The sequence below is a fragment of the Lithobates pipiens genome, unplaced genomic scaffold (genome assembly GCF_037356315.1).
Source record: "Lithobates pipiens isolate NorthernLeopardFrog02 unplaced genomic scaffold, aLitPip1_a1.2 Scaffold_28, whole genome shotgun sequence".
NCBI classification, from domain to species: Eukaryota; Metazoa; Chordata; class Amphibia; order Anura; family Ranidae; genus Lithobates; species Lithobates pipiens.
Window position 1 is genome coordinate 65,737,064 of NW_027507789.1, and position 27,911 is coordinate 65,764,974.

The window sequence follows — 27,911 nt, forward strand, 5'->3', positions numbered from 1 at the left end:
GTTTGGGCAGAGTTCCAAGTTGAAGACATGATTAAATCCCTTTTAACCAAGCTGGAATACTTAGCTTTTTTGGACAAGTTTCACACATGAAGACACCCCAAGTATCCACTGGAGCACCTGTGTGCTCTGATGTCCCACACTAGTGCTCCTGAGTAGGGATGAGCTTCGTGTTCGAGTCGAACGTACGTTCGACTCGAACATTGGCTGTTCGTCCGTTCGGCGAAATCCGAACACTTGGTCCGTTCGCGTCAAAATTCGCATGGCGCTCACGGCCCACAATGCACTGCGATGGCGCAGTGCATTGCTGGCTCATGATTGGCCAAGCATGCACTGTGACCCCGCATGCTTGGCCAATCGCAGCGCCAGCAGCGAGGAGAGCCATGATTGGCCACAGGCAGGATGCCTGTGGCCAATCATAGCTGAGGCTGTGTAGTGCACGCCCCACACTATATAAGGCCGCCATTGAGGCGGCCTTGTGTAGTGTGTTAGCATCTGAAGCAGTGGGTGTTCTGTGTACCTTCAACACAGTACACACCGATCGTTTTTGGCTGATTTCCTATCTTGCTGTTGTGTAGTGGTTATTGTCTGTGCCCTGACCGCAGTATACACCACTATATTCACTATTCACTTCACTATATTTATATATCTTTAATAATAGAGCTTGCAGTCAGTAGTGTTAGGAGATAGTGCGTGCTGTCTGCGTGCTCTGTACCCAGTACATACCGCTATAATCCACCTACATAGCTGTTCTCTATTTGAGCCCAATTGCCATCTGCAGGAGTTATTGGAAGTTGTGTGTGCCTCCAGCACAGCACAGTATACATCTGTATATACCCCTTTATCTCTGCTGTTTTCTGGTTATTGTCTGCGTGCCCTGGCCGCAGTATACACCGCGATATTCACCTAACCTATATAGCTAGTGATCTATCGTTAATAATAGAGCTTGCAGTCAGTAGTGTTAGGAGATAGTGCGTGCTGTCTGCGTGCTCTGTACCCAGTACATACCGCTATAATCCACCTACATAGCTGTTCTCTATTTGAGCCCAATTGCCATCTGCAGGAGTTATTGGAAGTTGTGTGTGCCTCCAGCACAATATAAACTACCCAACTGCTGTTTTACCCAACTCCCTTCTGGCCATTACCATGTCTGGAAGGCCAGCAAGGAGAGGCAGACAGGCGCGAGCCGATAAAAGAGGGCAAGCAGGCTCTGTGTCTAGAGACAACAGTGCTGGTCGTGGACGCTGTGCATTGTCATCAGCACGTGGCCATGGGACATGCTTGTCCTTCTTTTCGGCAGCTGGACATGTTGAACCGCAACATGCCAACATATTGGTAGAGTGGATGACCAAGCCCTCTTCATCCTCCTCATCCTCTCTCACCCAGTCTCAGGGTAGTCGCAAAGCAGGTGCCAACGCATCGTCTTCCCTCCTCTCAATGTCATCATCAGTTACTCCTTCCCTAGACCCACCACGTCCTCCTGAGGAGTCTCCTGAACTCTTTGAGCACAGTGTTGGGTACATGCTCCAGGAGGATGCCCAGTGTTTGGTGGGCTCTGATGATGACACTCAGCTAGAGGAAGGCAGTAGCGTGAGCGCAGAGAGAGGGGATGCTCAAGAAGGACAGCAATCTGGCAGTCATGTTCCACAAGCTGCAGCATACTGCCAGGTTTGCTACAGCGATGAAGAGGGAGGGGATGATGAGGGCACTGACTCCACGTGGGTGCCTGGAAGGAGGGAGGAGGAGGAGGAGGAGGAGGAGGAGGCACATGTCCAACGAGGCAGGATGCCCTCCGGGGGCCAGCTTAGGGGCAGCACACCGACTGAATCACACCGCAGAGCTCCGCCTGTGCAGAGCGCTGCCTCTGCTCGTTATTCTAAAAGTTCTTTGGTGTGGGCCTTTTTTGAGACGAGTGCATCAGATCGCACCGCTGCTATTTGCAACATATGTCTCAAGCGTATCTCACGTGGCCAAAACATCAGCCGCTTGGGCACCACATGCTTGACCAGACATATGTTGACCTGCCATGCAGCTCGTTGGCAAGCGTACCTCAAAGACCCACACCAAAGAACAAAGCGGACCTCTCCTTGCTCCTCATCAGCTGGCATCTCCAACCCCACTAGACCTTCAGTCCTCTCTGAAACCTGCTCTGAGAGGAATGAAGGTGTAGAATTAGGTGTGTCACAGCCAAGTGCTTCCGGGAACTCTGCTAGCGGTACACCCACGTCCGATTATAGCAGGCAAATGTCCCTGCCCCAGCTGCTGGACCGGCGGAAGAAGTTTACTCCCAGCCATCCACATGCCCAGCGGTTGAATGCTAGCTTGGCTAAATTGCTAGCACTTCAACTGCTGCCTTTTCAGTTGGTAGACTCGGCCCCCTTCCGTGAGTTTGTACAATGTGCGGTTCCTCAGTGGCAGGTCCCCAAACGCCACTTTTACCACGGAAGGCGATTCCGGCTCTCTACCGGCATGTGGAAGGCAATGTCCTTGCCTCGCTGGACAGGGCGGTCAGCGGTAAGGTGCATATTACCGCTGACTCATGGTCCAGCAGGCATGGACAGGGACGTTACCTGTCTTTCACGGCCCATTGGGTCACTCTTCTGGCTGCTGGGAAGGATGCAGGACAAGGTGCAGTAGTGTTGGAGGTTGTTCCGCCACCACGCCTCCAAAATGCTACTATTGGTTGTGACACACCTCTCTCCTCCACCCCCTCCTCTTCTTCTTCCTCCATGGCCTCTTCCAGTGCTCTGTCCTCAGAACCAGCGGTGCTCCGTAGGCGTTGCAGGGGCTATGCAAGTACGCAGGCAAAACGATGCCATGCCGTGCTTGCGCTGGTTTGTTTGGGGGACAGGAGCCACACTGGGGCGGATGTTTTGTCAGCTCTGCAGGGGCAGGCCGAGAGGTGGTTGACGCCACGCCAGCTTAAGCCAGAAATGGTGGTTTGCAACAATGGCACCAACCTCCTCTCCGCCCTCCGACAGGGACAACTGACCCATGTGCCCTGTGTGGCTCACGTCCTTAACTTGGTGGTGCAGCGGTTCTTGGGCAGGTACCCTGGCTTACAGGATGTCCTGAAGCAGGCCAGGAAAGTCTGTGTGCATTTCCGCCGATCATTTAATGCCTGTGCTCGGCTGGCTGAGCTCCAAAAGGAGTTGAACCTGCCCAAGAACCGCCTTATATGTGACATGCCCACCAGATGGAACTCAACATTGGCCATGCTGCAGCGGCTGCACACGCAGCAGAGGGCCATCAATTAGTACCTGTGCGACTACGGCACCAGGACAGGGTCAGGGGAGCTTGGTTTTTTCTCACCACGCCAGTGGGGCATGATCAGGGATGCATGCACTGTCCTGTCACCGTTTGAGGAGGCCACAAGGATGGTGAGCAGTGACAGTGCATGCATCAGTGACACTGTACCTCTTGTCCACCTCTTGGAGCATACGCTGCGTGGAATAATGGACAGGGCACTTGAGGCAGAACAGAGGCAGGAAGAGGAGGACTTCCTTGCCTCTCAAGGCCCCCTTTATCCAGACAGTGTTCCTGCTGTGCCACCCATCACACAGGAAGAGGATGAGGAGGAGGAAGAGGAGGAGGAGGATGATTGTGTCAGCATGGAGGTGGAGGCTGGCACTCAGCATCAGCAGCAGCAGTCTTATAGGGATGATTTACAGTCCCAAGAAACACGTGGACTTGTACGTGGCTGGGAGGAGGTAGCTGCGGATCATGTTGTCCTTAGTGACCCAGAGGACTCCGGACCGAATGCCTCAGCTAACCTACGCTGCATGGCCTCCCTGATCCTGCAAAGCCTACGGAAGGATCCTCGTATTCTTCGGATCAAGGAGAGGGACCATTACTGGCTGGCCACTCTCCTTGATCCACGGTACAAGGGTAAGGTTGCCGACCTTATCTTGCCATCGCAGAGGGAGCAGAGGATGAGACATCTCCGGGAGGCCTTGCAGAAAGCTCTGTGCAACGCGTTCCCAGAGACTGGGAGGTTACAAACTCCTGGTCCTGGACAACGTGTTGCTGAGGCATCGGTCAGAAGGAGCGGTGGAGAAGGTGGCCATCTGACTGATGCTTTCAGACAATTTTTTAGTCCGCAGCCCCAAGGTATGATTGGTTCCAGCACCCATCGCCAGCGTCTGATTTACATGGTGCAGGAATACCTAGGGGCAAGGTCAGACTTGGACACATTTCCCACCGAAAATCCTCTGGCTTACTGGGTCTTGAGGATGGATCACTGGCCAGAGCTTGCACAGTATGCAATTGAGCTACTGGCCTGTCCTGCATCCAGCGTTCTTTCGGAACGCACCTTCAGTGCTGCTGGTGGCTTTGTTACCGATCACAGGGTGCGCCTGTCCACCGAATCAGTTGATCGACTGACCTTCATCAAGATGAATCAGTCTTGGATCACCCACAGCTACCAAGCACCTGAAGCTGATGTAACCGAATAATTTTTTTAGAAATACCACATCCCTTCAAGACTGCCTATGCTGATGCTGAGTGACTGTCCTGTTATGTTGATTGTCTATCCTCTTCCTCCTCCGCTGATATGTTGGAAGAACATTTTTGGTTCTGGGTGATGCCAGCAGCCCAATTTTTCTGCGCCTGTTTAACAGGGGCGTTTAATTACAATTTTTGATGCAATGCTTTGCAGCAGGGCTAATTCCTGCAATAAAACTAGAGTATATGGCAGAGGTTGCAGTGTGGTGGCACCAGCACCAGTGCCTAAGGCCCAATTTTTCTGCCCCTGTTTAACAGGGGCGTTTAATTACAATTTTTGATGCAATGCTTTGCAGCAGGGCTAATTCCTGCAATAAAACTAGAGTATATGGCAGAGGTTGCAGTGTGGTGGCACCAGCACCAGTGCCTAAGGCCCAATTTTTCTGCCCCTGTTTAACAGGGGCGTTTAAGTACAATTTTTGATGCAATGCTTTGCAGCAGGGCTAATTCCTGCAATAAAACTAGAGTATATGGCAGAGGTTGCAGTGTGGTGGCACCAGCACCAGTGCCTAAGGCCCAATTTTTCTGCCCCTGTTTAACAGGGGCGTTTAAGTACAATTTTTGATGCAATGCTTTGCAGCAGGGCTAATTCCAGCAAAAAAACTAGAGTATATGGAAGAGGTTGCAGTGTGGTGGCACCAGCAGCAGTGCCTAAGGCCAAATTTTTCTGCCCCTGTTTAACAGGGACATGTAATTACAATTCTTGATATAATATTTCACAGGAGGGCCCCTTCCTGTGCCCACCCAGAGTAACGGTGAGGACTTATAGTGTTGTGGCACCAGCACCCCAACCACCAAAGGTCAATTTTTCTACCACTGTTCAACAATGGCATGTAATTACAATTCTTGATATAATCGTTCACAGCAGGGCGCTCCAGCACCCACCAAGAGTCACTTTGAGGGCTTACAATGTTGTGGCAAAACCAACACCTTGTTCTGCCATTTCTGCAGAGCATATAGGGCAGGCCCCTACTTTCAAACATCCAACTTACAAACATCTCCTATTTGCAAACGCAAGGAGACAGCAGCAAGTGAGATGAAAAAAGATGGACGACAAAACAAATTATACAGGGGTGATAACCCTTCCCTATGTTTTCCAAAAAGCTTAAAAATAGTTTTTTTGACTGGAGCTACACTTTAAAAATGTACCAGTTGAAAATTACAAACAGATTCAACTTAACACAACAAACCTACACAGTCCCTGTCTTGTTTGCACCGCCTGTATACTGCTGTTCTGAGTATATAGGGCCTGGGGGCCACACGCATTTCCTTTTTTTAATATGGGTACAGGGTTCCCCTTAATATGCGTACAAGACCCAAATAGGCTGGTAATGGGCAGGGAGGGCTACCCATGCCATTTTTCTGAATGATTTTTAACCATATTGCAGGAACCAGATATAACATTAAAACCGTAAGCAGTTTTAAATGGTGTTATTTCCGTTAAATGTCATTTTGTGCAGGGACTGTTCTAAACACGGGAAACACGTGGCACTTCACAGGCATACTACAGACACCCCACAGGCACCATATTTAAAGGAATATTTCACTTTTTTTTTTTTTACTTTAATCGTCATTAAAATCAGTGCTCCCGCAAAAACGGCCGTTTTTAAAACTTTTTTTTGCATTGACCCATGTCCCCTGGGGCAGGAGCCAGGTCTCTAAACCCTTTTTAGGACAGTATCTTGCATATTAGCCGTTAAAATTAGCACTTTCCATTTCGAACGTTCGAGTCCCATAGACTTCAATGGGGTTCTAACGTTCGTAACGAACGTGGGGTCCGTTCGAAAGTTCTGGTGCGAACCGAACCAGGGGGTGTTCGGCTCATCCCTACTCCTGAGTCCAGATGTGTAAACAGCTGCTGAGTATCCTCTACTTACATTACACTGAATCAAGTTTGCAATTCATTCTAGTTTCAAAAACATCTAGACAACAATGTCCTAAACTTCTTTTAATACAAATTAGCATGATCAAATGTAGTTAACCCTGTATCAGCTAAAAACATCGTATTTAGTTGGCAAAGGAACAATGTTTTCTATGAACGATCACTGTGCCCACGAACATGAAAGTAGCCATTTTATACTGTACAACAGTAAAGAAAAGCACATGGAGCTGCATGCAAGTTAATAATCATAATAGGAACACACGACCAGTACTTACTTTTTTGAAGCACTTTCTTTATCCTTCTGTACTGATCCTGCTCCCTTAATTTTAGGTCTGACCAGCGTTTCCTTAATTGCTCCTTGGATCGTCATATCCCAAATTTTCGCCGCTGACTCTTCACCACTTTCATCATGATTTTGGCCTTTCGCATATTGGGGTTTGGGTACGGCCCATTCTTGCCATCATAGTTGGCCCACTTCAATATGTGGACCATCTCCACCATCTCTTCAAAGGAGATATTGGAGGCCTTAAACCTCCTCCTGGATCGGAACGTTTCAGTCTCCGGGCTTTCCTCCTCGTTATTACTAGTAGTAGTGACCACCTGCTGTGTCCCTGCCATGTTCCTCTCCCGCTGTGACGAAAGAGACAGGAATCCCAGAGAAAGAACGCCAGGGGTGGGCGACGCGGGCGGAGTTTCACGCATGCGCAGTGTATATAAAGTGAAGGCGTGTGTGTCATACGTACGTTCGGTGTGCTGAGGAAGGAGGACGAACGTTCTAACGAAGGTAACATCTTTACTTTGGTACATCAGTGGCATATACTAATTCTAGATTGAGGCTTATACTGGGATAAGATTAGGAGAGTTTAGCCTGATATTTAGTGTTTTTGTCTTGCAGCAAATAAGAAACAATTCAAAGACAAAGGCCACTTCATAGACAAATACCTTATATCGAAATAAACCAGCTAGGAAGGCATCGCTTGAGAAACTGCTGGAATATGAGACGCAGACCTCGAGTTTGTCAAGAATAAAATTGGTAACTTGAGAAGCACATATAGGAAGGAGCTTAATAAGGTTCAGGCTTCCATGAGATCAGGAGCTGCAGCAGAGGATGTGTATGTACCCAGTCTGTGGTACTACAGCAGGATGTGGTTTCTGGAAGACCAGATGGAAGCCAGGGAATCACTTTCTACACTTCCATCCACCCTTCCCTCAATCCCAGCGGAGGCTTCCGAGGACCAACCTGGACATCTATCCTGGAAGAAGTTGAGGAGCCCAACTGGAGCCAGGTATAGCATTTTTTAACATATTTATTGTCCGAAAATGATTGTTGTTAACTAAATGTTATTCTTGCTAACAAATTAATCATTTAACAAAAAGTGTTTCACATATCAGTTGACAGTAGGGGCCAAAAATGAGTGTGACAAGAATGAAAAATGCTGGGGTCAGACAGATAGTTTTTTCTATTTATTAACATTCAATTTGCAACAGTCGTGAGCTAAAATTTGGGTGTGATTGATGAACCAAAAACTAAAAGTATGTCCCTTTTTCATACACAGGAAGACCTCAACCAGGACGAGGCTATGGAATGTGGCAGACAGGAGGATGCGGGGTAAGTGGCAGCCAGGAGGAGGCTGGGCTAAGTGGCAGCCAGGAGGTGGCAGGGCCCTGTAGCCTCACCCAATTCCAGGTGCCTCCTCACCGCCTTCCAACAAAAAGGGCCAAGAAGAGGAGTAACGTGGAGGAGGCAGCACTGGACCTCATGAAGGACGCTAATGCGGCCCTAAAAAGCCGCCCCCCCCCCCCCCCACGCTGACCAGGCCTATGGCTGCTATGTAGCTGCTAAATTGCAGCAAATGGAGGAGGGCCAATGTCTCAGGCGTGAGAAATTTGTTCTTGAGCCAATTCAGAAGGTTTTGAATGGCCAAATAAGTGATAACATGCACTTATGTATGCTTGCCCATCCTCCTCCTCCTCCTGCCACAAGTCCACCTCCAGAGCCACAGCCTCCAAGAAAGGCTGCAAGGAAGACAAGAAAGTGATGGCCTGGGTTCAGTCTGGTCTAACAGAAGATGCAGGCTGTTGTAGTACCACAGCCTGGGGACATATATGTCATCTGCTGCTGTTCATGATCTATGGGAGTCCTGGACCAGATTGTGCTCCCCATTATATGGACTTCTCAGGCTACCAATTTTATTTTCCAAATAGTTGATGTGTGCTCTGGGCTAGAAAGGCTTCGCAACTTCCAGCAGTTTCTCCAGTGTTGCCTTCTGTATTTTGTCAGCCAGAATAAATTGAGTTTTTTTTTAAATACTTGCCTATGTGTTTTTCTTCAAATAGGACAATTTGTTTGTCAGGTGCATTTCAAAAATACAATGTCAAATCAACAAGGGACACCAACCAACCTCCTTGAGCTTTAAAAAGACAAGACAATAATGTTGTTGTGTAAACTTGACACACAAAAAAAATATGATGGAGATGACTAGAAAATCATTTCAAAATATTCCAAAAAAAAAGAGTTATTGATTTAAAAAAAAAAAATAACACACACAAAAAAAAAATCCAAACATTATTATGGAGATCTGGCTTTAAAAACAAAAAAGATTATTTATAAAATCAGGAGAAATAATTAAGAAAGAAGTTTGTGTTAATATGAGCAGCAAAACAACTTCATTCTTATAGCATTGTAAAGAAGAAGAGAATGCGCTGCATTAAACTATTAAAACAAATTCTGCGTGACGAATGTGCATTATGAACGGTAGTTTTACCAGACCGATTGCTTCCATCTCGTAGTTGAATCTGAGCATGCGTGAGTTTTTGCGCGTCGGAACTGCATACACACGAACGCATTTTTGGATAGGAACGTTTTCCGACCGAAAAATTGAGAACATGCTCTCAATCTTTTGCTGGCCGAAACTCCACCAGCAACAGTCCGATGGAGTATACAAACGATCGCATTTTTCGACCAAACGCTCTCATCGTTCTTTTGCTGGCCGAATTTCTGATCGTGTGTATGGGACATAACAAATTCCTCCATCCATGCTAATGGCCCATACACACAATCAGAAAATCGTACGAAAAATACAGAATTCAAAGCGATTGTATGATAATCTGATTGTTAGTAAACAGCCTTTTGAGAGCTAATCACGACAGTTCATCTGATATTATCTGATGGAACAAGCAGGAATATATTTCTTCTACGCTAACAGATCATACAATTTTTGTTTAATCACAACAGTTGGCATTCCAAAATACAATACAAATACATTACATCACATTACATCACTTGCGAATTTTTATTTTGTTGTATGAGAATTTTCGGGACTTTATTAAACTCTTCATTTTCGATATGAGACTAGCATGCAAAAAAAAAAAGGATGATCATTCTCATCATGTGTACCAGGCATAATAGTGCAGATTGACATATCTCCCCTGCTTTTCTATTGTATGATGACAGCTGTGTGTCATAATACCTGAACAATGACTACACCTGATTGGATGCAATTTTATTTGTAGTTATGCAGAAAACTGTTCCACAACAATCACTTTAACCTCCCACCACTCAGTCAGTTGGCAAGAGCACCTGAAATCCACACACAAGGAACACAATTCTCTTCCTCCTCACCTTTCAAGTCTAACCCCACTTTAACTCATGACCCCTCAGCAGCCTCCACTGACAGGGATGATGGTATAGCAAAGGGTGTCGCTCACAGGTCCTCGCAACATGTCTTCAAGGAGCACACCACCAGCTTTGGAGTACAGCGGGTAAATTTCTTTGCCCCAGCTGCTGCAGCAAAAAAATAAAAATGCACTCCCAGCCACCCACATGCCCTGCGTCTAAATTACAGTTTGTACAAATTGCTGGCTATACAAACTTCTACCTTTCCGTCTGGTGGATTCTGTCCCCTTACATAAATTTTCAGAATGTGCTGTACCACAATGGCAGGTTCCCAGTTGTTATTTCTTTGTACGTAAGGCCATTCTAGCTCTGTATAATTTAGCAGAAGGCAATATTTTTTCATTGTTGGGCAAGGTAGTCAGCAGCAAGGTCCACCTTACTGCTGAGATGTGGGTAACTCTGCTTGAAACTAGGAAGGATGCAGGACAGGGCTTAGTGCTGGAGCTTGTTTTGCCACTATGTCTCCATGCAGCTGGTGGTGATGATGAGAGATCTGTCAGCTACACCTCTTCCCCCTCCTCCCTTTGCTCAACTTTGGCGATGCTGCAGTGGCTGCATGTCAGAGCTGGGCTTAGCCCTTCCTCCTCTGGACTGGCCCCTCAGCTGTCGGCTAATTGCCAGCTCTCTTCACTTTCCACAGCTACCAGCTGTTCCAGATGACCTACCTATTTAAAGCCTTCCAGCTGACTTTTTCCTTTGCCTTCGCGTTGGTCACATCACAAGGAACCATCTCCTGCTGTTTGTTTCAAGACTGGCTTGCTGACATCCCTCCTGGCTTCTTATCCTGCTTGCAGTTGCTCTCCTTGGATCCCTGAGTTCTGGCCTGGCTGATTTCCCGATCTGGTTAATGAACTTTGGACTGGCTGACTAACCAATCTGGCTACTGGACTCTGGCTATGCTTGAATATGCTTTTTTCTATTTACCTTTTTATTTTTATCAATAAACAAGTGCGATTTGATTGTACTTCTGTCTCGGTCTGGTTTTTTGACACTGTACATGCAGCAGAGGGCCATCAACGGGTACCTTTGTGTGTATGGCACAAGGACAGGCTCAGGGGAGCTCGGTTTTTTTCCCCACAGTAAAGGCTGCTGATAAAGGATGCATGCACTGTACTGTCACCATTTGAGGAGGTGACTAGGATGGTGAGCCGTGACAATGCCTGCATCAGTAACACTATCTCTCTTGTGTTCCTGCTGGAGTATACTCTGCGTGGCAATGTGGACATGGCACTTGAGGCAGAGCAGCGTGAGAAAGAGGAGGACTTCCTTTCCTTTCAAGGCCCACTTCATGCAGGAACCATTCTTGCAACCCCACAGAACACACAAAAGGAGAAGGAAGAGGAGTAGGAGGATTCTGGCAGGAGGAATTGAAGCACAACATACGTCAAACCTTAGGAGGTGGTTTTCAGTCCCCAGAAACATTGGGAGTAATACATGGCTGAGAGGAGGCAGTTTCAGCTAGTGTAATCCTCAGTGACCCGAGCACTCTGCTTTTCATGCCTTTGCAAACCTGCGGTGCATGGGTTCCTTTATTATTCAAAGCCTGTGAAAGGACCCAAGAATTTGTGGCATCAAGGAGAAGGATCATTATTGGTTGGCAACCCTCCTTGACCACCGTTACAAGGGGAAAGTCTCAAAACGTATTCTGCCCTTGCAAAGGGAGCACAGGATGAAATATCTTGAGGATACCTTAAAGAGGAGTTTATGTAACACCTTTCCAGACTCTGGTAGTTTACAGTCTCATGGAAAAGATAGTTTTGAGGCTTCTGTTAGTCAAGAGAGGAGTGGTGTAGAAGGTGGCCGCTTCAGTGATGCATTTAAAAAAGTTTTATTCAAGGGCTGTCAGCTTCCACATCCCATCGGCAGCATCTGCATCATATGGTGGAAGATTTTCTATGGGAGAAAACAGATGATCCACTGAGTTACCGAATCATGAGACTAGACCAATGGCCAAAACTTTCTCAGTATGCAATTTAGCTGCTGGGCTGCCCTGCATCCAGCGTGCTTTCCTAACAGGCATTCAGTGCTGCCAGGGGTTTTGTGACTGATAAAAGAGTGTGTCTGTTCACAGACTCTGTTGACCGGCTGACATTTGTCAAAATGAATCAGTCCTGGATTAGCAGCAGCTATCAAGCCCCTTATGCCGATTTTGCTGATTAAATGTTTTTGGAATCTGGAATCTCTGCAAGACTATCTAGGTTGCCTAGCTTTAGGGGTGTTGATTTTATCTTGAAATAGGCTTCATGGGCACAAATAACCCCCCATGGACCAATTTTATCCACACCTGTTTGACAGGTGCATATCATTTTAATTCTATTATAGCAAGGCAAATTTTTACTTTTATCAAGAGGGCCTCTATAGGTATACGGTGCGAAGGCACCACCAACACCCAAAGCCCAATTGTTACGCACCTGTTTGACAGGTGTATATCATTTCAATTTATTGCAGAAATGCCAATTCTTGCTTTCATCAAATAGAAAGGGAGGACCCCCGCTATGCCAACATCCAATGGATATATAAAAGGATTAGGAGAGTTGATGGCTCTTTTAAAAAAGGCAGACTTTGTGAACATATCATGAGGCAATGATATTGCTTTATTACAAAATTTGTTAAATGACATATAACAAACAACACCCTATAACTTGACAAGGTCCACAGATACCCAATAGAACAGACACAGAGGTATGGATCCTTTCATTGAAGTGAATGAAAGTTCACAATAAATATGAAATAGTATGTGTATAGCAAAAGGTAAGGTCCATAATCTCCTCCATGCTTACTTGTAAACGCGTTTCAAAATTTACTAGCTTCCTCAGGACTGGATAGGTGCTGTTCGTCCTTAAAACCAGGTATTGGGTGACATCACACACAACACAATACGAAACAAATCAATCCTGCCAGGGATTAGCTTCAGAGGTATTGAATGCATTCAACATATGTATGTGACCCCTATTGGGAGTAAACTGGTGTAGATCAATTAGAGCACAATGCAGAGGGATAGGGGGCCACACATTCAGCCACTAAAGGTCAGGTGTAGATATTGGAAATATATATACCCCTCAAAAATATAGCTGTTTTCATAGACTCGCTAGTTCGAATTATCCCTCATCCAAAATAGGGGAGAATTGCAACAGTATATTGGGGGCTCACTAGTTGAGCCAGACCCAAAACATTAAATAGGGTAAAGGCACCTCAACTCTGAGGGCCGGATAATATGGGTGTCCCCGCCGATTACATAATCATAAAATAGGTGCCTTTACCCTATTTAGGCTTTTGGGTCTGGCTCCACTAGTTGTTTACAAAATAAAGAAAGCTTGCATTGAAAATAAATTTAAATGTAATTTTTTTTTATATATATCAGTTTTGCTGCAGCAGGTTCTATACACGGTACAGAGGCACCACTTTACAGGCAGACTAAGGGGACACTCCCCACCCCTGCCCTATATTTAAAGGAACTTTTCCATTTATTGTTTCACTTTAAGCATCATTATAATCACTGCTCCTTTAAAAACTATCTTTTTAGAAAAAATGCTTTGCCTTGATACATGTTCCCCAGGGCAGTTCCAGGGTCCCCATACCCTACAAAAAGGGCACTTTTGATTTTTCAAGTTCAGATCCCATAGACTTTAATAGGGTTTGCAGTTTGGGTCCAAACTTTTGCGATGTTCCAAAGTTCTGGCGTGAACTGGGGGTGTTAAGCCCAACTCTATTTAACAGTCTAAAATTGACCACATAAGAGGAGTCAATTGTTAGTGTTTGCACATACTTCAGGGAAAGGAAAGTAAGTAAATACCGGAGGTACTTTACTGTGAAATTTGTTACTTTAGAATAACCCATAATTATGAGTGTGCAGTGTTCGGATGACATTCACTTCTTCTCCATCGCATTGCAGGTACCAATTATTTAACTGATGGTTGGTATGACATGTTAAAGTTCAGATGATCTGATCAGTCAACGATTTTGTGAATGGTGAGCTGGCCTGAGGCTTGAGTTGGAGAAGCTCATGTCTATGTTCTGTCAGCTGTCATCACTGGAGGCAGTAAAGGGAGGAAAGAGCTGGTACATTCATTCCAGCACATCACACAATGCTTAGCATTATGTGTTACAAGCTTGTCCTGGCCCTTTCACTTATTTATATGATTACCTTGGTACAGCATAAATTCTTCAGGTTTTCTCAACCTCTATACCCCAAAGGAACACTTGAAAAAGTGTTCAAGTCTTGGGGGACCCCTGCTACAACCAATACAATGGTGGCTAAAGGGAAGATTGCTCCTTACATAGGTGACCAGTACGCCATTTTGTGGGGTCCATTTTCCAGGGGATTAGCTATCCCGACCTCATGGCCCTCCTGGCCTGGGGTGTGTGTTGCATGATCCCGTGCCTCGAGGCCGGCTGGCCAGAGGCTTTGCAACTGAGAGAGTAGGCCCAAAAAGGTCTTGGGGCCTACTGATTTAGGGGTGGTCCTGTGCTGTCTCACCTGCATGGAGAGGCCAAGAAAACTGGAGGACCCAGGGGAGTACTTTTCTAGGAGGGGACCGAACACAAGACTGGTATCTCTGGAGGAGCCTGGAAACCCAGTTAGAGGATGCAACTCGGATCAACACCCATAAAGTATCGCCGGGTCAGCTGAAAGGAAACTGGTACTGTATGGCAGTTCTTTAAATCTCTCAAGAATGCTTTAGTTCAATTGACAAGTCTGTGGCAGAGACTTTGAGCATCTCACCGACTGCTAGGTCAAGTGAGAGGGGCCTATCCGGTGGTTGCTGGATCCAGTCTGTGGAGCTGTTTGTCCTCAGGATCTGACCAATACCTCTAACCCGCAATTATCAGGTACCTGAACTCCCCTGAACCCTTTGACCCTCTATTAAAGGACTTTCTGCTTATCCCAAATAAATCTTTTAAAATGGACGTCGGATTTAACATTCTTTGGGCTATTTTCCAACGGGACCCCTGGAACGGAGAAGTGAGCAGGTGAGGTAACGGTAAGCCCAAATAAAATCAGCAGCTCCTTCTGAGGTCAGTGCTACACACATTTTAAGGAACCCCAAGCAACCTTTGGAGGAACTCGAAGGTACTACAGAACCCTGACTGAGAAAGGTTGTCTTAGTTTATAGAAGTTAAATGATAATAAAAGAAAAAAAATCATTAAAAAAGTATTTTAGCTAAGATATCAGTCCAAATTTTTTACAAACATGTTTGAGTTGCAATAGCCTCTGCATTTGTTTGTTTTTAAATTGCTTTGCAGCATAAGGGCTTGTTCACTCCTGGTCCCGTTGGTCTAAGTTGGGCCTAAATGAGTCCCAACACATAGACAAGGCAATTTACCTTATATCCTACTACCGGTAGTTCAGTTCACACCATTGTACTGTGGTGCGCTTAAAAGGAAATGTTGCATTGTTACACAGTGTGTTGGGATACACTGCCGCATATATGTTAAATTTACTTTGAAGTTTAATAAAGATTTTTAAAAAAAGACAAGCTCTGTGAATTGTTGTACAAAGCATGTCCATGTTTATGTAATTTTATACATATAACATGAAGATAAGTGTCACAGCTCCACAGTCTGCGTTACAGCAAGAAGGTTTTTTCTTTTAACCTTGTTGCATTCTCTGCGTTAAAGTAATTGTAAACCCATGTATTTTTTTTAAAATACCAAACATGTCATACATACCTGCTCTGTGCAAATGTTTTGCACAGAGCAACCCCCGATCCTCCTTTTCTGGGGTCCCCCACTGATGTTTCTGGCTTCTACCGCCCACTGAGTGTGCCCATAGGAAGCCGCTTCCTCTGGGGGCACTTATGTGTGCTTGATACTGAGCTGGGCTGTTTGCATTCATTCAATGATTTACATGCAATACTTACCTGCTGCGTGCAATAGTTTAGCACAGAGTAGCCCCGATCCTCCTTTTCTGGGTCCCCTGATGTGCCCTTGGCCCCTCCCCCCTTCCAAGTGCCCCCACAGCAAACTGTTTGCTACAGTGACATGCACAGCCTGGCTCTGCCCTGCCCCCCACTCTCTACTCACAGGGTTTTGACTGACAGCAGCAGGAGCCAATGGCTTACGTTGCTCTCAGCCAAGAGAATGCATTAGGGTAAAACACCTTTTACCTTTGCAACCACTTGAAGGTAAAAAAACGTCTATCTTTAGCTCTCTGCACCCCACCTCAATACTTAAAAATAAACAACATACCCTAGCTTGACCGCTTGTGCCTGGAATGAAGATGCTGGGGTGTCTGTTGCCCCATGAAATACAATGCACTGTAGAAAAAAGCTGTCAACTCGGTACACCTCAAAAATGCTAACGCTTTTCCGTTATTTACAGCCTTCCTCATAGCATGTCATCTTTTAAAAGACCATAGTATTAATATTTTTATCACCTACTCCATACAATTGGAGAGGCAGGGTTACATGTCAATGCACACAGAGAGCCTGCACGAGTGCCCCCATAGCCAGCGGTTTGCTGTGGGGGAATTGGATGGGAATAGGAGGGGCCAAGAGCACCAGCAGGGAAATGATCAGTGCTGCTCTGTGCTAAACTATTGCACATAGCAGTTGAAGTGGATGTAAGCCCTGCAATATTGGTTATCTAGAAGGATATACATGCCTCCTGCATGTATACTTATCTGTCAAACATCTCCCCTCTGTCTGCTATGAGACCCAAAAAACTGCAGATTTTGTGGGTGGGTCTGTTTTCCAGGGCTCAGTGGGTGGAGTCGTGATGTCAGTAGACTCCCCGCCCACCTCTACACTCCCCTTATCAACATGCATTTTCTCCTGTGTATTTCTTACACTGAACTTCTGCTATGATCACTAACATCCAGTCAAAACCCAGAAAAGTCCCCACATGACTTCAGCATGTCAAATCATGCTGAGGTGTGGAACAGCCAATCCTTGCAGAGCTACTGAAGAAGAGAGTGGGAGGGAATTAAAAAATAATGCATGTCTTAGGCTAGTGCACGAGATATGTAAATCACCTGTCAATCACAGCAAGGGGCAAGAACGGACAAAGATTTCATAGTTTGTCATTTTATTTCACTGAAAAAAGATATGAGGATTGCTCAGAGCTGGATTAACTCTTTGTGGCAAGACTAGGCACAGCTGATCTGAAATCTCATACTCTATATTGTGCCACACAATAAAAAATAAAAAAATTTGGGTTTACATCTGTAAAGCACATTTATTATTAAAATGTAATTATTAAAAAAATTTACCTTTACAGTCACTTTAAGCTGGCCATACACCCATTGGTTTCTCTATTCATGTTAAACAGAGCAGATTGACATATCTGCCATAGTGAATATTGTACTCTACTGGTTTATAATGGGGCACAGGCTCACTTTAAAGAATAAGTTCACCTTTTGTAACATGTTACACCCATATTCAGGGTGTAACATGTAACATGTTACAAATCCACCAGCCCCTGAACCTCCCCGGCTCCCTGATGTGACAGGAAGTGGGTGATCTTCTTCCCCGACTCTCTGTTATACTCTGCAGAGAACGTGGCCGTGCAGGACTCCTCCTGCCCGGCCACATCACTCAGAGTTCTGTGAATAGAGAACTACGAGCTCCAGCAGCCTTTGCGGCTGTTGGCTTTTAGTTCTCAATGAACTACCACGGTGCTGTTGAATGCTGTGGTAGTTCATTGATGCTTTCTGCTAGTGTGTAACCGCTTGGCCCTACGATGTATGGCCAAATAGCTTAAACAGAGAATCTGCAAGAGCCCTGCATTGCACCCACAATCTGCTGATCATGGGCAGTGGCGTAACTAGAACCTTTAGGGCCCCGATGCAAGAAACCATGAAGGGCCCCCCCTGACCCCCGAACAGGGCCCTTTCCTCCGAGCCCGGAGGCAGATCAACAGGGCCCAGTCACAAGTGGGCGGCTGCATATAAGGGAACCGATTTCTCCATTTCCTCCCGTTTCTCCTCCTCTCCCTCCTGCAGGCATTCAGTGGCTGCAGGAGGAAAATGGAGAGAACGGTTCTCAGTGTTTCTCAATCTTTTTTCCCAGTCAGGGCACCCTTGAAGTATACCCCTAGGTTAATGGGGCTGCACTGTTAACACTGCAACTGGGTGCATTGCACGCAGTTGCAGCATTATGATGATGCATTCAAGGGGTTAAAACAGGCGGTCAGGAGACAACACTTTTTTACTGGTTGTCAAATGCCTCTGAAAAGTGATCTAAGAATGGATCGCTTTTCAGCATTTTTATTTTTTTGCCGGAACTATGAACTAGCAAGAAAAAAAATCAGTTCTGATTGTACACATTTAAGGGGTCAAGATTAAAAGTGCATACATATATTTAAACACACATGGACGCACACACACACACACATACATACACATATATAAACACACACATATAATACGGTATATATACACATACACACATTATATATATATATATATATATATATATATATATATATATATAAACACACACACATCGGGTACTGCCTTTTAGGGGGAGACAAAGAGCACAGCACACACTGTGCTTTCACTTTAGGTCTAATCAGTGTGACTCCCCGCAGTGCCGATTACAGTTTGGCTGAGGATCGGGGAGCTCGGTCTCAGCCACCCTTGCAGTTCCTCCTATCGAGGTATACAGGGAGCCCTCAAGGGCCCCTGCAGCATGGGGCCCAGGCGCCATGGCGACTTCAGCGATCCCTATACTTCCGCCACTGATCAAGGGCGCAATGCTTTCCAGGCTCCACGGTTTACCTGCAAAAAATGAATGTGCAGTTTTTTGTTTTATTTTTATTTTTAGTTTTTTAAAGGTGAATTTATCCTTTAATCTATAAATCTTTTTAGGCATTACCAGATGGCAGCACACAGTCTCTGATGGCTATAAACATGGCAATATGTAGTCAAATAGTTTTTACTACATTTCACATTAGCAGAAAGTTAGGAGTTAAACTATATCTAAAGGCAAAATTTGTTTTTATGTTTTGGATAATGTGGAGAGGGATTAGAAAGCTGGTCAGTTCTTATTGCTATCTGTGCCCCAGTTATGGAGATTTACATTCTTTGTTTGTCCTCTTTACCATTATCATTGAAAGTGAAAGTAAAAGAAAATCCCAAATTTTGGGATGACCCCAGAAAAGTAATAGAGGGGAAATCTCCCAATGAGGACCTTAGCTCTGGTGACTTGGAGGTCCCCAAGGAATTTCCTTAATTTGAAGGGATTTCCTCTCACTTCGTGTTTGGAAGTGAAGGGAACGCTCTGCAATGGGAAAAAGACGGTGAAAAAAATCTGACAGGTGTTAAAAACCTCTCTTTCTCTATCCATAATGTAAAAAAAAGTTTGTCTATAGTCTATTTTAAGGTGAATGATTTATTGGCTAACTCAATAGACTGAAATGCAATCTTATCAAACACCTTTGGCTTCTTTATCATGCTTAAAGTTGATGTAAACCCTTTCCTATAGCCAGTGAAGTGAACACCCTCAGATGATACCCAAAGATGAAACAACCCCCCCTCCCCCCACACTTTTGCTAATCTAATTTTAGCACCCACCTTGACACAGATTTCAGGCTGTTTTTATCTCCCATCTGGAGAACTTGTCAGAAGTTAACATGCTGATAACAGAGGAAAGAAACAGCAGAAAGACACAGGACTCAGGTCTTTGGAGAGAGATAAGTAAATGCTGCAGATATATGTGCCCAGGTCAGATTTCATGAATCGGGTTTACATCCACTTTAATACTTTTATATTGGGAAATGAATTTTGTATAATCTGCCCTTTATTTTCTGTCAAATAGAACCTGGGCCATACAAGACAAAAGAAACAGGGTCACCTAACTGCATTGTCACACACTCAGTGCTTCCAGGTATGGGAAGTCTCATGGAGGTTAGACGATGTTCCTTAGCTTTGTATAAACTCCAACCAGATCAACTTGGAGCCTAAACAAGGCAGAATATTGGTTATTGGTAGGCGAGTAAAATCTGGGGCTAAGGGGTGATAAGTAGGGCTGGCAATTGGGTCAAACTGTTGCTTGGCCCTGCACAGACAGCCATAAGGTATTCCATATGAAAAATATTGTTTGTCCTAAAGTAGTTGTTACCCTAAAAAAACAAAAAAACAAAAAAAAAACAGAGATCCTGTTTCCTTATAGCAGGTTAAACAGCACTGCTTGTGCTGTCTAACCTGCCCTGCTGTAAACTGAAGGTTCTGCCCTCCCCCTGTAAACTGACCACAGTTTATCAAGCCCTGACAACGTGGTCAGTTTACCTGCCTCTGTCATCTGCTCTCCCCATCCTCTCCCCCCTCCCCTCCCTGCATGTCAGCTCGGGAGTCTGTGTCCACCCCACCCCCCGGCTGCTGTTAGTAAAATACCAAAATTTTGCTGCCAGCCCCTCTATTTTAAGCTTCCATCCTGCACTGTATAATTGTTTATTAGAAACAAAACCTCTAAATACCCTTTTCAAAGATCTTCAGGCCGGTAACGTGACTCCCGGTTGCTCTTCTACTCCGATTCAGGGCTACAGCGGGAGGAGCCGAGGGGCCAGCTCAGCGGTCATGTGTAGCCCTGAATTGGAGGATCAGAGCAGCTGGGAGTCACATGGCTGGCCTGAAGATACCTCACAAACAGTTATTTAGAGGCTTCAATTTTAACAAACACTTATACAGTACAGGATGCAAGCTAAAAATAGGGGGGCTGGCTGAAAATCAAAATGTAAGGTTACAAACCTTTTAATAATCTGTCTAAAACTGACTGCATAGGAGACAGAAAATGGAAATCTGGTTCTTTAAAAGCCACAGCCAGAATATCACGCAGCATTAGGCATACAAATGATAAAGCCTGAGAATGCCAGATACAATCAAGGCTTAACTTTAAAGGGGCATTATGAACTGCATCCATCGTAAGATGACAATGCAAGCTATTAATTATACTCTCGCCAGGAGACGGAGGATGTAAACAGATATAAACAACCTTCCTAGCATTGCAACTCCACTGTTATTTGCTGGCTTATTTTGCTCCCTCAGCTGTGTCTGACCTGAAAGGGACACAATAGGGTTGGCAGGTCCAGGCCTGCCCGATAAAAGCATACGTGAGAGGGGCTGGACGCTGGCCTGAGAGGAGGCTTCGGCCTTTCAGGAATGCAGACTGGCAAGAGGCTAATGTAATAGGACAGAAAGGGAGGGGCATGAGCTGTGGAGTCCTGCGTCACTGCAGAGTGCAGACAAGTGACAAGCACTGTGACATTGTGTGCAATTGACTGGAAACTCAAACTGTGCTTGCATTAACTCTATAGTCACAAAGAAGGGTAGAACAGGGCGACAGAAATAAAATCTGACCTGACAGCATAAAACGTTTCTGAAAATAAGAAAGACTTACACCAGTCTTACACCGGTTATGTTTTTTTTGTGTTATGTGTTTTTTTCAACACTTTTGCACAATGTAATAGTATATTAGTTTAATACATGTAATTAAAGTGTAATATAAGTGTCATTTAAAATTAAAAATGTAAGTGTAATATAATTTGTGTCATTTAATATTAAAGCATGTACTCCGAAAGTTCGAAGGATGCTGCCGGACCACGCCGGAACGGGGACTCCCACTCACAGTGCCAGAGCTGTGAACCCCCAAAGAGATGCCGAGGGAACATTTCAGCTTCCTCAGGGGTGACCTGGGAGGCGGTGGGGGCACTTAGTTTTAAGGTAAGTATGCGGTGCACACTAGCTCATTATGCCTTTGCCTTATAGGTTTTATTTTTTATTTTTCCCAGGCATACAACTGCTTTAAGTCACTGACATAGTTCATTATGTGCAATAGGTTGTTTGGAAATTTGCTTAACTACTTCAGCCCAGAAAAGAGTTTACCCCTTCCCAACCAGGCCATTTTTTGCGATACCGCACTACGTCGCTTAAACTGACAATTGCACGGTTGTGCGACCTTGTACTCAAACAAAATTTGTGTCTTTTTTTCCCACATATAGAACTTTCTTCTGGTGGTATTTGTTTACCTCTTCGGTTTTTATTTTTTGCGCTATATACAAAAAAGGACAGACAAATTTTAAATAAAACACAACATTTTTTACTTTTTGCTATAATAAATATCCAAATTTAAAAAAACAAAACACATTTTTTACTCAGTTTAGGCCGATATGTACTCTTGTTTTTGGTAAAGTTTGCTCCAGTGACGATTAGGGAGGGGATGATGAGGTCACTGACTCTACTTGGGTGCCTGATAGAATAGAGGAGGAGGAAGAGGCACTCCAACGAGGCAGGATGTCCTCTAGGGGGAAGCTTAAGGGCAGCCTCTCTACTGCATCACAAAGCAGAGCTGCGCAGGTGCAGGGCGCAGCGGACTTCCCGCTGATTTTGAAAAGTTCCTTGGTGTGGGCCTTTTTGGACACGAGTGCAGCAGATCAGACTGTTTCTGTTTGCAACCTATGTCTGAAGCGGATCAAGCGTGGCCAGAACAGCAGGCGCTTGGGCACCACATGCTTGACCAGACATATGATGACCTCCCATGCTGTCAGTTTACCGTGTACTATATTTGAGATTTAATATCTCTCAGATATGATTTGGGTTAAATGAGAGTTCTTTGACCATGAGTGAAAACTTTAACACAATAACAACATTTATTGGTGAGTAGTTTAAAGTCTATCTAATACACAACCATCTATCTATAGCCTACACCAAGGAAAAAAATATTAGGTTAAAATAAGAGTTTTGATTGAGAAAAAAAAAAAAAAAAAAAATAAGAGAATTACATGAAGGAATGCAGAGAATATTCCTTAAAACATTAATATACAAACATATTTAGTTACAAGTAAAATGCAGACCTTTTCCATAATTACCCTTTTCACCAAGGTTCCATTCTGATGGTTGCTCTCCCATAAAAGTGCGTCTTTCCCTCCCATTAGGGATGAGCTTCGTGTTCGAGTCGAACATACGTTCGACTCGAACATCGGCTGTTCGCCCGTTCGGCGAATTCCGAACATTATGGGCCGTTCGCGCTAAATTCGTGTGGCGCTCACGGCCCACAATGCACTGCGTCATCGCAGTGCATTGCTGGCTCATGATTGGCCAAGCATGCACTGTGACCCCGCATGCTTGGCCAATCACAGCGCCAGCAGCGAGGAGAGCCATGATTGGCCACAGGCAGGATGCCTGTGGCCAATCATAGCTCAGGCTGTGTAGTACACGCCCCACACTATATAAGGCCGCCAGCGCGGCGGCCTTGTGTAGTGTGTTGGCGTCTGAAGCAGTTAGTGGGTGTTCTGTGTACCTTCAACACAGTACACACCGATCGTTATCGGCCGATTTTCGATCTTGCTCTTCTGTAGTGGTTGTTGTCTGCTTGCCCTGACCGCAGTATACACCGCTATATTCACCTCACCTATATAGCTAGTGATCTATCTTTTATAATAGAGCTTGCAGTCAGTAGTGTTAGGAGTTTATGCGTGCTGTCTGCGTGCTCTGTACCCAGTACACACGGCTATATCCACCTACATAGCTCTTCTCTATTTGAGCCCACTTGCCATCTGCAGGAGTTATTGGAAGTTGTGTGTGCCTCCAGCACAGCACAGTATACATCTGTATATACCCCTTTATCTCTGGTGTTCTATAAAAAAGGCATCTGCAGGAGTTAGTGGGTGTTTTGTGCCTCCAGCACAATATACACCTGTATCTACCCTTTACTGCTGTTTAACCCAACTCCCTTCAGGCCATTACCATGTCTGGAAGGCCAGCAAAGAGAGGCAGACAGGCGCGAGCCGATAAAAGAGGGCAAGCAGGCTCTGTGTCTAGAGACAACAGTGCTGGTCGTGGATGCGGTGTAATGTCATCAGCACGTGGCCATGGGACACGCTTGTCCTTCTTTTCGGCAGCTGGACATGTTGAACCGCAACATGCCAATGACTTGGTAGAGTGGATGACCAAGCCCTCTTCATCCTCCTCATCCTCTCTCACCCAGTCTCAGGGTACTAGCAAAGCAGCTGCCAACGCATCGTCTTCCCTCGTCTCAATGTCATCATCAGTGACTCCTTCCCTAGACCCACCACGTCCTCCTGAACTCTTTGGGCACAGTGTTGGGTACATGCTCCAGGAGGATGCCCAGTGTTTTGTAGCCTCTGATGATGACTAGAGGAAGGCAGTAGCGTGAATGCAGAGAGAGGGGATGCTAAAGAAGGACAGCAATCTGGCAGTCATGTTCCACAAGCTGCAGCATATTGCCAGGTTTGCTACAGCGATGAAGAGGGAGGGGATGATGAGGGCACTGACTCCACGTGGGTGCCTGGTAGGAGAGAGGAGGAAGAGGAGGAGGAGGAGGAGGCACATGTCCAACGAGGCAGAATGCCCTCCGGGGGCCAGCTTAGGGGCAGCACACTGACTGAATCACAACGCAGAGCTCCGCCTGTGCAGAGCGCTGCCTCTGCGCGTTATTCTAAAAGTTCTTTGGTGTGGGCCTTTTTTGAGACGAGTGCATCAGATCGCACCGCTGCTATTTGCAACATATGTCTCAAGCGTATCTCGCGTGGCCAAAACATCAGCCGCTTGGGCACCACATGCTTGACCAGACATATGTTGACCTGCCATGCAGCTCGTTGGCAAGCGTACCTCAAAGACCCACACCAAAGAACAAAGCTGACCTCTCCTTGCTCCTCATCAGCTGGCATCTCCAACCCCACTAGACCTTCAGTCCTCTCTGAAACCTGCTCTGAGAGGAATGAAGGTGTAGAATTAGGTGTGTCACAGCCAAGTGCTTCCGGGCACTCTGCTAGCAGTACACCCACGTCCGATTATAGCAGGCAAATGTCCCTGCCCCAGCTGCTGGACCGGCGAAAGAAGTTCACTCCCAGCCATCCACATGCCCAGCGGTTGAATGCTAGCTTGGCTAAATTGCTAGCACTTCAACTGCTGCCTTTTTAGTTGGTAGACTCGGCCCCCTTCCGTGAGTTTGTACAATGTGCGGTTCCTCAGTGGCAGGTCCCCAAACGCCACTTTTTCTCACGGAAGGCGATTCCGTTTCTCTACCGGCATGTGGAAGGCAATGTCCTTGCCTCGCTGGACAGGGCGGTCAGCGGTAAGGTGCATATTACCGCTGACTCATGGTCCAGCAGGCATGGACAGGGACATTACCTGTCTTTCACGGCCCATTGGGTCACTCTTCTGGCAGCTGGGAAGGATGCAGGACAAGGTGCAGTAGTGTTGGAGGATGTTTTCCGCCACCATGCCTCCAAAATGCTACTATTGGTTGTGACACACCTCTCTCCTCCACCCCCTCCTCTTCTTCTTCCTCCATGGCCTTCCAGTGCTCTGTCCTCAGAACCAGCGGTGCTCCGTAGGCGTTCCAGGGGCTACGCAAGTACGCAGGCAAAATGATGCCATGCCGTGCTTGCGCTGGTTTGTTTGGGGGACAGGAGCCACACTGGGGCGGATGTTTTGTCAGCTCTGCAGAGGCAGGCCGAGAGGTGGTTGACGCCACGCCAGCTTAAGCCAGGAATGGTGGTTTACGACAATGGCACCAACCTCCTCTCCGCCCTCCGACAGGGACAACTGACCCATGTGCCCTGTGTAGCTCATGTCCTTAACCTGGTGGTGCAGCGGTTCTTGGGCAGGTACCCCGGCTTACAGGATGTCCTGAAGCAGGCCAGGAAAGTCTGTGTGCATTTCCGCCGATCATTTAATGCCTGTGCTCGGCTGGCTGAGCTCCAAAAGGAGTTGAACCTGCCCAAGAACCGCCTTATATGTGACATGCCCACCAGGTGGAACTCAATGTTGGCCATGCTGCAGCGGCTGCACACGCAGCAGAGGGCCATCAATGAGTACCTGTGCGACTATGGCACCAGGACAGGGTCAGGGGAGCTCGGTTTTTTCTCACCACGCCAGTGGGGCATGATCAGGGATGCATGCACTGTCCTGTCACCGTTTGAGGAGGCCACAAGGATGGTGAGCAGTGACAGTGCATGCATCAGTGACACTGTACCTCTTGTCCACCTCTTGGAGCATACGCTGCATGGAATAATGGACAGGGCACTTGAGGCAGAACAGAGGCAGGAAGAGGAGGACTTCCTTGCCTCTCAAGGCCCCCTTTATCCAGACAGTGTTCCTGCTGTGCCACCCATCACACAGGAAGAGGATGAGGAGGAGGAAGAGGAGGAGGAGGATGATTGTGTCAGCATGGAGGTGGAGGCTGGCACTCAGCATCAGCAGCAGCAGTCTTGTAGGGATGATTTACAGTCCCAAGAAACACGTGGACTTGTACGTGGCTGGGAGGAGGTAGCTGCGGATCATGTTGTCCTTAGTGACCCAGAGGACTCCGGACCGAATGCCTCAGCTAATGTATGCTGCATGGCCTCCCTGATCCTGCAAAGCCTGCGGAAGGATCCTCGTATTCTTCGGATCAAGGAGAGGGACCATTACTGGCTGGCCACTCTCCTTGATCCACGGTACAAGGGTAAGGTTGCCGAACTTATCTTGCCATCGCAGAGGGAGCAGAGGATGAGACATCTCCGGGAGGCCTTGCAGAAAGGTCTGTGCAACGCGTTCCCAGAGACTGGGAGGTTACAAACTCCTGGTCCTGGACAACGTGTTGCTGAGGCATCGGTCAGAAGGAGCGGTGGAGAAGGTGGCCGTCTGACTGATGCTTTCAGACAATTTTTTAGTCCGCAGCCCCAAGGTATGATCGGTTCCAGCAACCATCGCCAGCGTCTGATTTACATGGTGCAGCAATACCTAGGGGCAAGGTTAGACTTGGACACCTTTCCCAGCGAAAATCCTCTGCCTTACTGGGTCTTGAGGATGGATCACTGGCCAGAGCTTGCACAGTATGCAATTGAGCTACTGGCCTGTCCTGCATCCAGCGTTCTTTCGGAACGCACCTTCAGTGCTGCTGGTGGCTTTGTTACCGATCACAGGGTGCGCCTGTCCACCGAATCAGTTGATCGACTGACCTTCATCAAGATGAATCAGTCTTGGATTACCCACAGCTACCAAGCACCTGAAGCTGATGTAACCGAATAATTTTTTTTGAAATATCACATCCCTTCAAGACTGCCTATGCTGATGCTGAGTGACTGTCCTGTTATGTTGATTGTCTATCCTCTTCCTCCTCCGCTGATATGTTGGAAGAACATTTCTGGTTCTGGGTGATGCCATCAGCCCAATTTTTCTGCCCCTGTTTAACAGGGGCGTTTAATTACAATTTTTGATGCAATGCTTTGCAGCAGGGCTAATTCCTGCAATAAAACTAGAGTATATGGGAGAGGTTGCAGTGTGGTGGCACCAGCACCAGTGCCTAAGGCCCAATTTTTCTGCCCCTGTTTAACAGGGGCGTTTAAGTACAATTTTTGATGCAATGCTTTGCAGCAGGGCTAATTCCTGCAATAAAACTAGAGTATATGGGAGAGGTTGCAGTGTGGTGGCACCAGCACCAGTGCCTAAGGCCCAATTTTTCTGCCCCTGTTTAACAGGGGTGTTTAATTACAATTTTTGATGCAATGCTTTGCAACAGGGCTAATTCCTGCAATAAAACAAGAGTATATGGGAGAGGTTGCAGTGTGGTGGCACCAGCACCAGTGCCTAAGGCCCAATTTTTCTGCCCCTGTTTAACAGGGGCGTTTAATTACAATTTTTGATGCAATGCTTTGCAGCAGGGCTCATTCCTACACCACAACTAGAGTATATGGGAGAGGTTGCAGTGTCAAGGCACCAGCACCAGTGCCTAAGGCCCAATTTTTCTGCCCCTGTTTAACAGGGACATGTAATTACAATTCTTGATATAATATTTCACAGGAGGGCCCGTTCCTGTGCCCACCCAGAGTAACTGTGAGGACTTATAGTGTTGTGGTACCAGCACCACAACCACCAAAGGTCAGTTTTTCTACCACTGTTCAACAATGGC